This window comes from Oryctolagus cuniculus, chromosome 10, assembly GCF_964237555.1.
Source record: "Oryctolagus cuniculus chromosome 10, mOryCun1.1, whole genome shotgun sequence".
NCBI classification, from domain to species: domain Eukaryota; kingdom Metazoa; phylum Chordata; class Mammalia; order Lagomorpha; family Leporidae; genus Oryctolagus; species Oryctolagus cuniculus.
Window position 1 is genome coordinate 71,437,738 of NC_091441.1, and position 14,197 is coordinate 71,451,934.

Genomic DNA, 14,197 nt, shown 5'->3' on the forward strand with positions numbered 1-14,197 from the left:
CCTACTCACAAGGGATGTACACGTGTCATATATATCTTCTCATTAAAGATTTAAAGATTTTCATTGGCCATAGGATTCGAAGTTCCTAATGAAATGATAAAAGAGCTCAAAATGAAGATTGAAAAGCTTATGAAATGTGTGACATGAAAACATCAGGAAATGATATTTGAGTGGTAGTGCTCTAAAAGGAGTGAAAGAAAAATATACAACGATCCTAGGAAAGTATGTCAGATACTGTGAAACCACATCAAGGGACAAGGAAGACAGAATACAAAATTAAGTTGAAATATAACTGGCCATCTAATTTGAAATAAGGATCGGCATTATGGAACACTGGTTTAAACTGCTGCCTGGGATGCTGGCACCCACATGAGCACCAGTTCAAGTCACAGCTGCACTATGTCATATGCAGCTCCCTGCTAGAATGCATGGGAAAGCAGCAGAAGATGCCCAAGTGCTGGACACCTGTCACCCACCTCTGGAGATCCAGATGGAGTCTTAGCCTCACGGCTTTGGATTGGCAGAGCCCTAGTCCTGGCAACCATTTGAGGATTGGACCAGTGGATGGAAGATATGCTTTCTCTCTCTCTCTCTCTCTCTCTCTCTCTTTCTCCCCCTCCCTCCCTCCCTCCCTCCCTCCCTCCCTCCCTCCCTCCCTCCCTCCCTATCTACCTTTCAAAAAATAAACCTTTCAAGAAAAGAATTTGAAGGAATCAATGAAAATGATGCATATGTAACAAAAATAGGGACCATGAGATATAATCAGTCTATGCCTTTGGAGACAAAACTGAATAGGTGCAACAGAAAATAATATCCAAAATTTAATAATTAACATAGAAAAAGAATAATTTTTGTCTAAAGGTGATGCAGCATGATGTGCTAATGAGAACTGATACAGGACACAGGGTTAAGGCACATTTTGAATGCTGACATTCCATGTTAGAGAGTCTGGGTTCCAGATCTGACTCTGCTCCTGATTCCAGATAGCTGTTAATGTGCCCACTGAGGGCAGCAGATGATGGCCAAAATTACTCAGTCACGCTCACCCAAGTAGGAGATTTAGACTGAGTTCTAAAGTCCAGGCTTCAGCTTGACCCTGACCTGGTTAATGCAGACATTGAGGAAGTAAAGTAGTAGACTTGAGTGTGCAGATGTGATTTCTCTCTCTCTCTCTCTTTCTCTCTCTCTCTCCAAACAAAATGAAATATAAACATAATTTTTTTAAAAAACCGATACAGGCTATCAACAAACTGTGTATCCTGCTAGGTATAAATAAAATAATAATGATAATTAAAATAATGATGAATCTTCTTCCGAGGGTTAAAAGAAAAGCCTTCTATAAGGGGAAAGTATTATACTGGCCTCAGACTGTGTTAGAAAATGTGAGAAATGGAATAATCCTTCCTAAAGCTCCCAGGGAAAACTGAAGGATGCCTCAAGATACTGTCTAACCAAAGCTATTCCTCTTAGACAGATGTTCTGTTTAGGCGAGATCAAGCGAGCATCACAATCCAAATACAGACAATGAGCAATCAGGAGTGGGCAGCCATTCTTAGCGTGGGTGCTGTGATGCTGGTTCCAGCTCAGTCAGGCAACAAATCAAGGGGCCACAGCGTTGAGCCACACAGAGTGAAGCTTGGCTCTGAAGCAGCCCTGCAACTCCGGCCCAGGAGCACAGGAGGGGCGGAGCTATGTTTCAGTGCTCTGGGCTACTTTGCCCTCCCTTCCTTTATGTCCTCTATTTTGGCCCAAGCTCAGTCACATAGCATTGTAACACACAGCCTGCATGTGACAGTTTCCTCTCTCCTCTTTGATGTCCTCCTCATTGCTAACATGGATATAACATCTCATCGCTGATTCACCCATATTCACGAATACAAAGACATGAAAGGGCTTTAGAGAAGATGAGTTCAACAGACCAGGGCATAGACTTTTTTTCCATTTCCCAATAGCTGTTGCGAAACTATCTTCTACACCCCAACCACCTAACACTATCCTAGCCTGTACAACTGTCTGTTCTACAAAATGACATCCAATCCCACGGGCAGAGGATGATATTACAGTCTCATTTCTTCTCTTTGCTATCTGCCATGATCACTCTTCCACCTAGCCCCTGGGTTTGTGTCCCTGGTGGGAGAGGGGCTCCCCACTGCATCAAAGGCGAGGGGCACACACACGTCATAAGGGGCATTCTGTGATGCAATAACCTGGGGGGGTGGTGTAGGAGATAAATGTGGGCGTAGTCTTAGGCATGTGTCCAGTTACTCATTTTGACTCTCTTTGGCCAGATGAGTAACTAGAAGCATTTTTGCTGAAAATGACAAAAAAACTACCTCCGATTCTCCCGCGTCACCCCCAGCCTCACAGTCCTGCTCCTTCAGATTCCTGTTTTCCAACTTGCCTGCCTCACCTGGCTCCTCCCTCTGGCAAACCTAAGCCTGTCCTCCAGCACAAGAAATCTTCAGCTGCCTGCCCTGCCCATCTCCCTGCTCTGACCAGCATCTTTTCCCACAAGGACATTCCTTCCTCCAAGACTTCCAAGCGCACCCTGGCCTCTGTTCCCTCCACGTCACCCACTCACCGCCCTGTTCGTCTGGCTCCCCTTTCCTGCTTCTCCTCTGTCTGGGCCCCGACTCCTCCTCCCAGCCCCTCTTATTAGTCCTCTGGACTCTGTTCTCCACGGACACCCACCCCAGCCCAGACCTGGGGATTCACAGATCTTACTTTGAGATCTTACCTTCTCTAAGAGCCTTGGCAGTTCTGGCACAGTTCAGAAGAGAGGACAGTGGCTTCCCAGCAGCCTAGCCTGGTGAGTAAAGAGAATGTGAGAGGATGGCCAGCTGATGAACAGCCTATAGTGTCAGCTCAGATAATTACAGGATCCTTTTCCCAATGACAAGATCCCAGTTATTATACCACTATATCTGTTTTACCTTCATCCTCAACTTTTAACCTGTTTTAGAACCAGAGGTATCAATGATGATGTGCTTTTTCCAAACAGACTCTGCACTTCCTCTCCTGCTGATGAATCAGCCTTCAGGAACCCCCAGGCCTTCAAGAGGCTTCTCAGTGAAAGCAAGTCACAGAGCTGACAGCGGGACTAGTGACAGAGAAGGTAAAGAACCTGGAACAGAATATGTATAATCTGCTTTGCAGCAGAGAAAATCTTGTTGGGCCGTCCTGGATCCAAAGGATTTTAAGGAAGCGTGACCTCTGCCAAGTGTTAGGACACCAGGCCACTGTTAAAAAGTGGAGAGTCAAAGCTGTTTTCATTCCTTTTTCTTTCTTTTTTTGTCTCCATGAAAGGAGGGGCCACCCACCATGTTCTGATCTAAGATCCCAAGGATAAGCCTCCCTATCAGCATCTTATGTCCCACAATGTGAAAAGTAGCAGAGTCTAAATGGAATGAACACATCCAGTTCCTACCCAGACGACAGTATCACAAGAACAGATAGTATTTTTACCCCTCTCCTCAAACCGACAGATTCAATACAAACTCAATCCAAATACAAACATCTTTTTCATGATGTTGAAAAGCTGATGGAAATTTTTAAACAAATGCAAGAATAACCAAGATTTTCATAAGTAGGTATTATGTTCATAGGTATCATTGCTAATTACAATAATCATGGTTAGTTGAAATTATCTACTATTGGCACAAGCATGGACAGACAAACTGTACAAGGTCTACAGACAAAGTATACACTTTAAGACACAAATGATGGGGACAGGATTTTCTCTATTCACCAAGTTCCTGCTATATCAGTTGAAGAGTTATTTAGAAATAAAACATTTTATATGAAAAATACATCCACACTGGAAAACTTAAAAGCAAGCAATATAGAATTGCTCTGCCTGTGCCTGACTACATATGAAAAAGCAATGGAAATGTTGAAAGGAAGAAAGTTGGTGTATCCTCTGTTAAAAAAATTGAAAACCATTTTACCTATTTTTCCTTCTAATATGAATACTAGAACACTGACATTGGAATTCCTAGAACATTTTTATTGGACAGGTGTATATCAGTGCACAATTATTTCAGATTATGTTTACCTGAAAAAGCATATTTTCCTTCAGTTTTGATGAAGATTTTCATTGATTACAGAATTCAGCTAGGCATACTTCTTTCATTTGATACTTTAATGAAGTTCTATTGCCTCCAAGTTTTGTGCATCTTGGAAAAATTTTCTGTAAATACTCTATTTGTCTTCTGTGCATACTATCATTTTTTTACCTGTGCATATTCACATGAGTGGTTTGACTCATAATTTGATTATGATACGCCTTGATGTGGGGTTCTTTGTGTCCATCCTTCTTCAGGAATGTTATTTTTTTGTTCTTTAAGTTAATTATTTCCTGAAACTGACATTCTCTCATTAATTCTTTGAATATATTCATATTTCCCATTCATCTACTTCTGAGTTCTGAATACCATTTGTGTTAAAGAACTGCTTCCTCTACTGGGGAATGAGGCTTATTTTATTTTGGTTGCCTTTTTCTGTGTCAGCCTGGTTAATCCTTACTGAAGTACTTTAGATTCACCAGTCCTTATGTCTTCAATGCTTGATCGTATTCAGAGGATTTTTTAAAATCATGTGTTATTAACCTCCAGAATTCCATCTATTTTTTTCTTTTTAAATTTTTCATTTCTGTTATTATGTTCTTGTTCTCCCTTTAATCTTTAACAGGAGAAGAATAGAAAAATAACATGAGAATAACAACAATTTTCAATTACTTCACATTAATTTCATGTAAGACATTTTGGTTTCTATCTCTGTTGATGTTTATTCCTTAGATGTGAATTTGAATTTCCTATTTTATTACTACACTGCATTTCTACATTTAGTTGATGCTATTAATTGTGAATGTAAGTTTGTTGAATACTTAATTTTGTTGACTTGCTTTAAAAATTGGTACAAATTTTTCTAGCAGGCATGTTGGCTATTTGTGTGTTAGGCTGTATTTTAATAGTTTGATTCTTTATTTTTTAGACAGGCAGAGTGGACAGTGAGAGAGACAGAGAGAAAGGTCTTCCTTTGCCATTGGTTCACCCTCCAATGGCCGCTGCGGCTGATGCGCTGCGGCCGGCGCACCACGCTGATCCGATGGCAGGAGCCAGGTGCTTCTCCTGGTCGCCCATGGATTGTAGGGCCCAAGGACTTGGGCCATCCTCCACTGCACTCCCTGGCCACAGCAGAGAGCTGGCATGGAAGAGGGGCAACCGGGACAGAATCCGGCACCCCGACCGGGACTAGTACCCGGTGTGCTGGCGCCTCAAGGTGGAGGATTAGCCTAGTGAGCCGCGGCGCCGGCCAATAGTTTGATTCTTGGCTGTGGTAAGGGAAGTCCAGGGTAGTCTGTCTTCTTCTTCTTCTTTTTTTTTTAAAGATTTATTTATTTGAATGTCAGAGTTACACAGAGAGAGGGGAGGTAGAGAAAGAGGGAGAGAGATCTTCCATCTGTTGGTTCACTTCCCAGTTGGCCACAAAGGCTGGAGCTGAGTTGATTCAAAGCCAGGAGCCAGGAGCCTCTTCCGGGTCTCCCATGGGGCTGCAGGGGCCCAAGTACCTGCGCCATCTTCTACTGCTTTTCCAGGCCATATCAGAGAGCTGGATTGGAAGTAGAGCAGCCTGGACTTGAACCGGCATCCATATGGGATGCCAGCACTGCAGTCGTGGCTTTACCCACTATGCCACAGCGCCTGCCCCAGCCTGTCTTCTTAAGGCTACATCACCTCTATGGCAGCATTATGAAGGACCGGAGGACAGAGTAATAGACAGTAAGCACAGAAAGCACAGGGTGTCTTGAGAGAGTCTCCTAGCTAGAGCAGCAGTACACTCCAGGACTTGAGGCAATGAGGGATGACACAGGTGATTAGGATTTTCAGAACCGAGCAGTCGTGCTATCTGCCTTGTATTAAGGACATGCCAGGTCAGATTTAGAGCCTTGATTTACATCCCTTTGTTAGATTCTCTGTCATCTTGTTAAGATAGACATTTTCCTCCCATTTATACGTGAGTTAAGTAAGGCCTAAAGAGATCAAGTGGCTACTAGTGAAAGCACAAGAAAGCACATTGTCATTCTGACAATGAAGATTAGGTTCATTCCTAATCAAACTGCCTCTCTAAAGTTCAGACTTCATAAGGAAGGAGAGTTGTGGATGGTAAATTCAGTTACTTAAAATGTTAGTGGATGGCCTGGCGCTGTGGCTCAGTGAGTTAATGCCCTGGCTTGAAGCGCCGGCATCCCATATGGGCACCGGTTCTAGTCCCGGCTGCTCCTCTTCCGATCCAGCCCTTTGCTGTGGCCTGGGAATGCAGTGGAAGATGACCCAAGTCCTTGGGCCCCTGCACCTGTGTGGGAGACCCAGAGAAAGCTCCTGGCTCCTGGCTTCGGATCAGCACAGCACCAGCCATTGTGGCCATCTGAGGGGTGAACTATCGGATGGAAGACCACTCTCTCTCTCTCTCTCTCTCTGACGTTTGAATAAAGAAATAATTTTTTTTTAAAAGTTCCTGGAAAAATATAATTATAGATTTTGGGGGGCATAAATGATTTAATTTATGCATATGAGAAGTTTTCAAAATTTTTATAAAAAATATAGCTATTAAGAAAAACTATAAAGTTTTGCATCTATTAAATTAATGTTTTAATTACCCTATCCATAAAGTTTTGAGGTCACCTTATCTGGCAAATGCCTCTACTGGTGCCCTGGCCATTATAACAATGTGGAGCTACAACCAGAAAAAAAGAGTCTACAGAGATTCCAATCTCTCATTACATTTGAGGCTCAGTCTTGTCGGAATTCTGCCCCATGTGGAGTAAGAGCTACTCTTCCACTGACCATGGTGGAGGGAGAGATCAGCTGGCAGGGCACAGTCTTGCTAGCTGTTCCCAAGCTAACAGCATGTCTTCTCAGTAGAATGAGAGTGCATTTTGTTCCTAGTGTAGGGAGCTGTGAAGATTGCAGCAGCTGGGTTGAGTAATGCTAGGACTAAGGGACCCAGGAAAGGCTCCCAGTGGCTTGTATTAAAGATGGTTTGTCGCTCCCCCTCTTCGTGGAGGAACGACACTAAGCCCTGCCTAGGCTTCATATCCGAGTCACGGCACCATTATGCCGCTCCCCGTCTTCGTGGAGGAACGACACAGGACCCTGCACTGTTCTTTCGTCTGCTCGGCCCTCCCCGGGTTTGCTGCTGGTTCTTCCCGGGTTGGCTACTATCCCTTCCACCTCCGTGGAAGGGCAGTTCCCCCTGGCCACATTCCCCACTTCCGCAGGGGAGCGGCACACCGCCGGCCGGCTTTCTCGGGGCTGCACAGGTGTTCCCTCAGATGTTCCCCTTAGATGTTCCTGGTGCATGCCGTCTCTCTCCTCCTTTATAGTCCTCCTCTGCCAATCCCAACTTGGCTGCCCACACGCCGAGTACGCTGCTCTCCTCCAATCAGGAGCAAGTCCTACAGTTTATTAGCTGAACTGGAGGCAGCTGTGTAGAAGCTGTTTTCTTCTCTCCCAGCGCCATATTGTGGGGGAGCAGATGCATAGAATAAGTCTTAATTCCAGTAACTTAGTCCAGTCCGGATTGCTCCCCACAATGGTTCTGCAGGCCGGTGCCGCGGCTCACTAGGCTAATCCTCTGCCTGCAGCACTGCCACACCGGGTTCTAGTCCCGGTCGGGGTGCCAGATTCTGTCCCAGTTGCCCCTCTTTCAGGCCAGCTCTCTGTTATGGCCCAGGAGTGCAGTGGAGGATGGCCCAAGTGCTTGGGCCCTGCACCCCATGGGCGACCAGGAGAAGCACCTGGCTCCTGCCTTCAGATCAGCGCAGTGCGCCGGTCACAACGCGCCGGCCGCAGCAGCCATTGGAGGGTGAACCAACACAAAAGGAAGACCTTTCTCTCTGTCTCTCTATCTCACTGTCCACTCTGCCTGTCTAAAAAAAAAAAAAAAAAAAAAAAAAAAAAAGATGGTTCAGCTGCTCAGCCAGCAAGGGATTCATGCTGTTCGTGGTTCTGGGTGATGCAAGGGCTTATTTAACAGGGAAAATAGGAGAAACCATCATGCTAACAGGGCATATATATCCATATATATCCTCAGCCAGCAGACACCAAACCCACATTTGTCCTTACTGTCCCAGGAATACTCACAGTGCAGAGACACAGATAAACTGTTTATTTTCAAGTACTTCAGTAGAAACGAATGCACTTTTGACAGGAGGATTTTGATTGTGGCATCTGCTTTAAATTTGCATCTGACTCATTCAATGTTTTTTTCAGAAATTATTCAACGTGAAATCTGCTCACCAGTTCTTTACCTTCTAGGTTTGCCACATGAGGTGGAGTCTTTCCTGTCCATGAGTCAAGCAGCTCCAGTACTAGGGAGTCCTGAGAAGCTGGGCACACGGCCAAGAGCCTGAAGACAGAGAGCCAGGAAGGCGATGGTGTGCCATGGGGATGCGACTGGGGGGTGAAAGCAGAGAGTGCTGCTACCTGGAGGGTGCACTGACATGCCACTGCCCAGAGATGGCAGAAGGATGTCAGTGCAAAAATGTGCAGAAGGCCTGGGTCCCAAGCACCTCACTAGGATTTTCAGAGAAATATCTCAACGTTGCAGAAACTCTACAGCTACATTGGCTGAGTTTCTCCACAAGGTTAAGCGGTGCTCCAGAAGGCATTAGGGAACAAGGAATACTCATGACTGCAGTTTTCCCAAAGAGAAAATGCCTCTTGTTGCCTAGCCAAAGTGGATACTTCAGGAACCCCTGAGGCCACATCAAAGCACATATATTACGTTCAAGGAAATGCAACTGTGTCACCTAAAATGCTCACTATAGAAGTTTAACTTTTTATAATTCTGCTTTTCAAATTTTTATATTTTGAAGAATTGTTGTATTTACTGCATTTTTGTTTCTTTTAATAAACTATTGTTTTTCCCTCATAATTTTATTTTTGCCTGAGTGCTGTGGGGAGTTTGCTTAGTAGATTCTAATCCCATGGTACTCCCAATTCCCTTCATTTGTGCAATCAACATTCTTGAACCAATAACATCCCTTACATGCCACTGGGGCTCGTATGGAACTCCAAATCCACCAAAAGCTCACTTTGGATCACTCATTGTAGTCTACGCACCAGCCAAAATCAGGCTTATTCTGCACCATCTTTCACACTCATTGCTGCTCCAGAAAACCCCCACTAAGCAACAGAACTAGTCATTCACTCTCCTTCATTTCACACAACGGAGAAGTCAACCTTTTCAGGATTCTTCACTGCAAAAGACTCTATCACAATTGTGCAGGTATCTCCACCCCTACTCACTTAATTAGACCTTCTCAGGGCCTAGATCTGCTTCTCAATAAAATCTCACTAGTGCCTGGAGAGATTTAATGGGCTTCTCTACTCTTTCCAACTCCCTTGTCCCAACCCCTCATGTGCAGGACTGCTGGTAGAGCTATTTTAAAAGGCCAGTTTGATCATGTCAATTGTTTCAAACATGGTCCAGAAGCTTCTGAGATGAATGTGTAAACTAATGCTGTGCAGTTCAAGGCCCCTTCAGGTCTGGTTCTGCTCCTAACCAGATCCATCCTTCTCTAGACCATTAACTTTCATAAAGATTCTTGGGACTAGTGTGCGTCAGCCAATGCTAAGTCCTCCAATACTTGTCCTTTTCACCATGCCATTTCTAGATAAATGAATTTCCATATCATATTTCCCACTGAATTTCCTACATAAACACTGTTCCTTCTTCCTGAACTTTTCTCCCAACTTCTATGCCTCGCCAACTATGGTCCACAATAGCTTGGAGTTTTTACATTAGTGCCGTTCACTTATTTCAGGAAAACAAATGAACGTCCAATTGTGGAAACTTGGTCCAATACAACCATGCAAATAACCCCTGAATGCATCAAACTAGGCAATGATTCCCTAGAATAGGAATTGGGGGTGGGGGGTTATTCAATTTTGTTCCACAGCACTCAGCACAAGGCCTGGAGTGGGCCAGAAGGTAATGATTGAATGGTGCGAATTAAGGTGGGTCTTAGAGATGGAACAGAGTGCTTGAACGTGTATTGTAATCCTCACACAAACACGAGAGCTCATGCCTTGGCACAATAACCTAGAGCAATCTGCAGATAGTATTCCTGTGGTTTGAGAATCCCCCTGAGATAGAGAACAGAGGAACAGCTCTCTTGGGGTAGTGTGGCCTCAGAGCAGGCATCAATGTTCTATACTTTAATGCTGGAAATTGGAGGCATACCAACCAGGCTCAAAAATAACAGGCATGCCTACTATACAGCCTATGTATTAACTCCCGTGGCAACAGATACATTCATTATGTACATAAAATAACATTCACTCATTCGTCAAACAATTTAGATGTTGATATTAAGAGCAAGATTCTAGAGCCAAACTACCTGAGTTCACATACTAATTCTGTGAGTCATTAACTTGTGATTTTGAGCAGACTTTGGAACCTCTGATACTTAAAGAATTTATGAGAACCAAAACAATGCAAGTGCACAGAACAGCATCTGGCAAATGGTGCTCAGTAAACATTGGTCATTGTAGTATCACGTTGACAGTCACAGGGATGATGCTAAGTAGGAGAATCTTGTACTACTTGAAAGAAAAGTAGTAAACTGACAAGTACATAGGCAATAAGGAAGGTGTGAAAACAGCAAAGAAAACAGGTTTCAGTGAAGGGAGCAGAGACTAGGAAATCTTGGAGGAGGTGATCACAGTTTGAGGCACAGCACGTCAGGTGAGTTATATGGAAAAGCACAGTAAGGAGCAGCAGCAGATTGGCTCCAGGACTGAAAGTAGGGTGTAAGGGCTGCGGCACAGGGTGAGAGGGGCCATGCCTGGTGATATGTGAAGTGAGATGTCCTTCCTGGAATGTGGTCCTTCTTCCTCTCTACTGCCTTAGAGTAGAATCAGTTGGAGGGAGGATGTAGGTTCTGTGTACAAGGGTGAGGTATGAAGTGTGCAGGGGAGCATCTCACAGACAGTGAATGGGCAGAGCAGTCAACAGAAAAACAGCATGATCAGAGGGAGCGGGGGCCAGTGCTGTGACTCAGAGCTCTAAGTTGCCACATGCAGTGCTGGCATCCCATTCTGGAGCAATGGTTTGAGTCCTGGCTGCTGCTTCTGATCCAGCTCTGCTAAGGTGCCTAGGAACGCAGCAGATATCATAAATACCTGGGATCCTACAAGCCACTTGACATATCCGGATGGAGCTTGTAGCTTCTGCCTTTGGTTTTGACGAGCCCCAGCAGTTAGGTTCATTTCGGGAATGAACCAGTGGATGGAAGGTATCTCCACATCTCTTCTCCTCACCCTTCCTCTCCTTGTCTTTCAAATAAAAATAAATGTATTTTTTAAAAATGATATGACATAGGGGTGACTCCCCTTGCTAGAGTAAGGATTGAAGCTGGTAATTGGGGCCAAAATGGATGTCACATGTGATGAGATTCTTCAGAGTCAGGCAGTTCAATGCCATCTATCTGTATTGTATTAAGAATATACCTTTTGGGGCCGGCATTGTGGCACAGTGGGTTAATGCCCTGGCCTGAAGCGTTGGCATCATATTGGGAGCCGGTTCAAGACCCGGCTGCTCCATTTCCCATCCAGCTCTCTGCTATGGCCTGGGAAAGCAGTAGAAGATGGCCCAAGTGCTTGAGCCCCTGCACCCACGTCAGAGACCAGGAAGAAGCTCCTGGCTCCAGGCATCGGTTCAGCACAGCTCCGGCCATTGCAGCCATTTGGGGAATGAACCATCAGATGAAAGACTTCTCTCTCTCTCTCTCTCTCCCTGCCTCTCCTCTCTCTGTATAACTCTGACTTTCAAATAGATAAAAAAATGTTTTAAAAAAAAGACTATACCCAGTTGGGGCCAGCACTGTGGTACAGCAGGTAAACCCTCTGCCTGCAACGCCAGCATCCCATATAGGCACTAGCTCGAGTACTGATTGCTCCATTTTCTTTTTTTTTTCTTTCTTCCTTTCTTTTTTTCTTTTTTTTTTTTTTGACAGGCAGAGTGGACAGTGAGAGAGAGAGACAGAGAGAAAGGTCTTCCTTTTGCTGTTCGTTCACCCTCCAATGGCCGCCACGGCCGGCGCGCTGCGGCCGGCGCACTGTGCTGATCTGATGGCAGGAGCCAGGTGCTTCTCCTGGTCTCCCATGGGGTGCAGGGCCCAAGCACTTGGGCCATCCTCCACTGCACTCCCTGGCCACAGCAGAGAGCTGGCCTGGAAGAGGGGCAACCGGGACAGAATCCGGTGCCCCGACCAGGACTAGAACCCGGTGTGCTGGCGCCTCAAGGCGGAGGATTGGCATAGTGAGCCGCGGCGCCAGCCAATTGCTCCATTTTCAATCCAGCTTCCTCTAACGTGCCAGGGAAAGCAGCAGAAGGTGGCCCAAGCCCTTGGGACCCTGAGCCTATGTGAGAGCCCCAGAAGAAGCACCCAACTCCTTGTTTTAGCCTGGCCAAGCCCAGGAAGTCGTAGCCATTTGGGGAGTTATCCAGAGGATGGAAGATATATCTCTTTCTCTCCTTCTATCTCTGTCTTTCAAATAAATAATCTTAAAAAAAAAAAAGAATGCACCCTGCCTGAGGCTAAGCCTTTGATTTCCATTGTTTCATTATATTCTTAGTCATCCCAGTGAGGCAGACATTTTCTTCCATGAAGAAGGGTGTAATGGGAGGCCCAAAGAATTTAACTAACTGAGAACCTGCTATTAGCAGAGCCAGGAACATCTAACTATAAGCACTGGGTTCACTCCCTTGTTCAAACTGCCTCTCTAGGGCCGGCGCCGCAGCTCACTAGGCTAATCCTCCACCTTGCGGCGCCGGCACACCAGGTTCTAGTCCTGGTCAGGGCGCCGGATTCTGTTCCGGTTGCCCCTCTTCCAGGCCAGCTCTCTGCTGTGGCCAGGGAGTGCAGTGGAGGATGGCCCAAGTGCTTGGGCCCTGCACCCCATGGGAGACCAGGATAAGTACCTGGCTCCTGCCATCAGATCAGCGCAGTGGGCTGGCCGCAGCACGCCGGCCATGGCGGCCATTGGAAGGTGAACCAATGGCAAAGGAAGACCTTTCTCTCTGTCTCTCTCTCTCACTGTCCACTCTGCCTGTCAAAAAAAAAAAAAAAACTGCCTCTCTCAAGTGCAGACTTGGCAGAGCCAATGATATGTGGATTCACACACATTAATGGCACTGACAACCATGCTTATCTTAGTAAGAAGGATTTGACCATATTTCTTAGAACCTTCCTCTTCCTGTCGTGTTAAGGACTGTTCAAATCCTAGAGCCTTTCTTCTCGGTAGACACAGAGTTTCTCCTCTGCCTCTTCCTATAACTGGCTCCGAAATGCCACCCAAATCTGCATTCCAGCACACCCAGGCTCTAGTAGGGAATCGTGCCTTCACTCAGCCAGTTGGCTATTGTGTTAAACACAACAAGGGTTACTCTCAGTCACTGTTGGGTTTACTTGTCTACCTGTACCTATTCTGTCACTTTGACTCCATCTTGATTCTGACCCCAGGCAGCAGGGGACCGTGTCTGCCTCACTATGTACTCTATTCCCAGTACCCAGGATGTACCCTGGCACAGCATTGGTGCTCAAAAAATATTTGATGAATGGGGAGTGGAGGAATCAGACTCTCCTGTCTCAAGGCCCTGGCAATCCTCTGAGGCCAGGGTGCTCTGCTCTAGGATACAAGGTGGCCGGGGGAATGCCACAGAGGCACTCAATGGTCCCAAGCCCTGGCTCCTTACTACCATGTACCTGGTTTCCCAGATTTCATAATGCCACTCATTATGCTTCCCAAGAGAGAAAACTATGCAGGTACAAGTTGAAGGTAAAAAAACCTAGTGGGATCAGAGTCAAGGTAAGAAAGACTCCTTAGTAAACAACATAAAGTACAGTTTCAACATGGGCAGTGGCTGTGAGAAAATAGCAGGGAATGAGGCTTGTCTGGGTTTGAATTCTGGCTACTGACTACCAGCTTTGTGATCTCATGTAAGCCACTAAGCCCTTTCATGACTCAGTTTCCCTGTTGTAAAATAGAAATATTGTAATCTTATCTATTGTAATCGATCTGATAAGTTGGTATCAGGTTTGAATGAGGTAGTATTTGTAAAGTGCTATGTACACAGTAAATGGGAAATGTTGGTTTTAAAACAGTACCTGAACACAGGCTGCCCAAGT

General features: G+C 45.4%; 1 long non-coding RNA gene across 1 annotated transcript; it reads left to right on the forward strand.

Moving 5' to 3' along the window:
• The first annotated feature begins 2,229 nt into the window (after positions 1-2,229).
• Positions 2,230-9,253, forward strand: LOC103349279 (uncharacterized). The gene is made up of 3 exons (XR_517494.4): positions 2,230-2,809; positions 3,002-3,115; positions 8,319-9,253. It is a non-coding gene; the product is annotated as an uncharacterized lncRNA (long non-coding RNA).
• Positions 9,254-14,197: the final 4,944 nt, after the last annotated feature.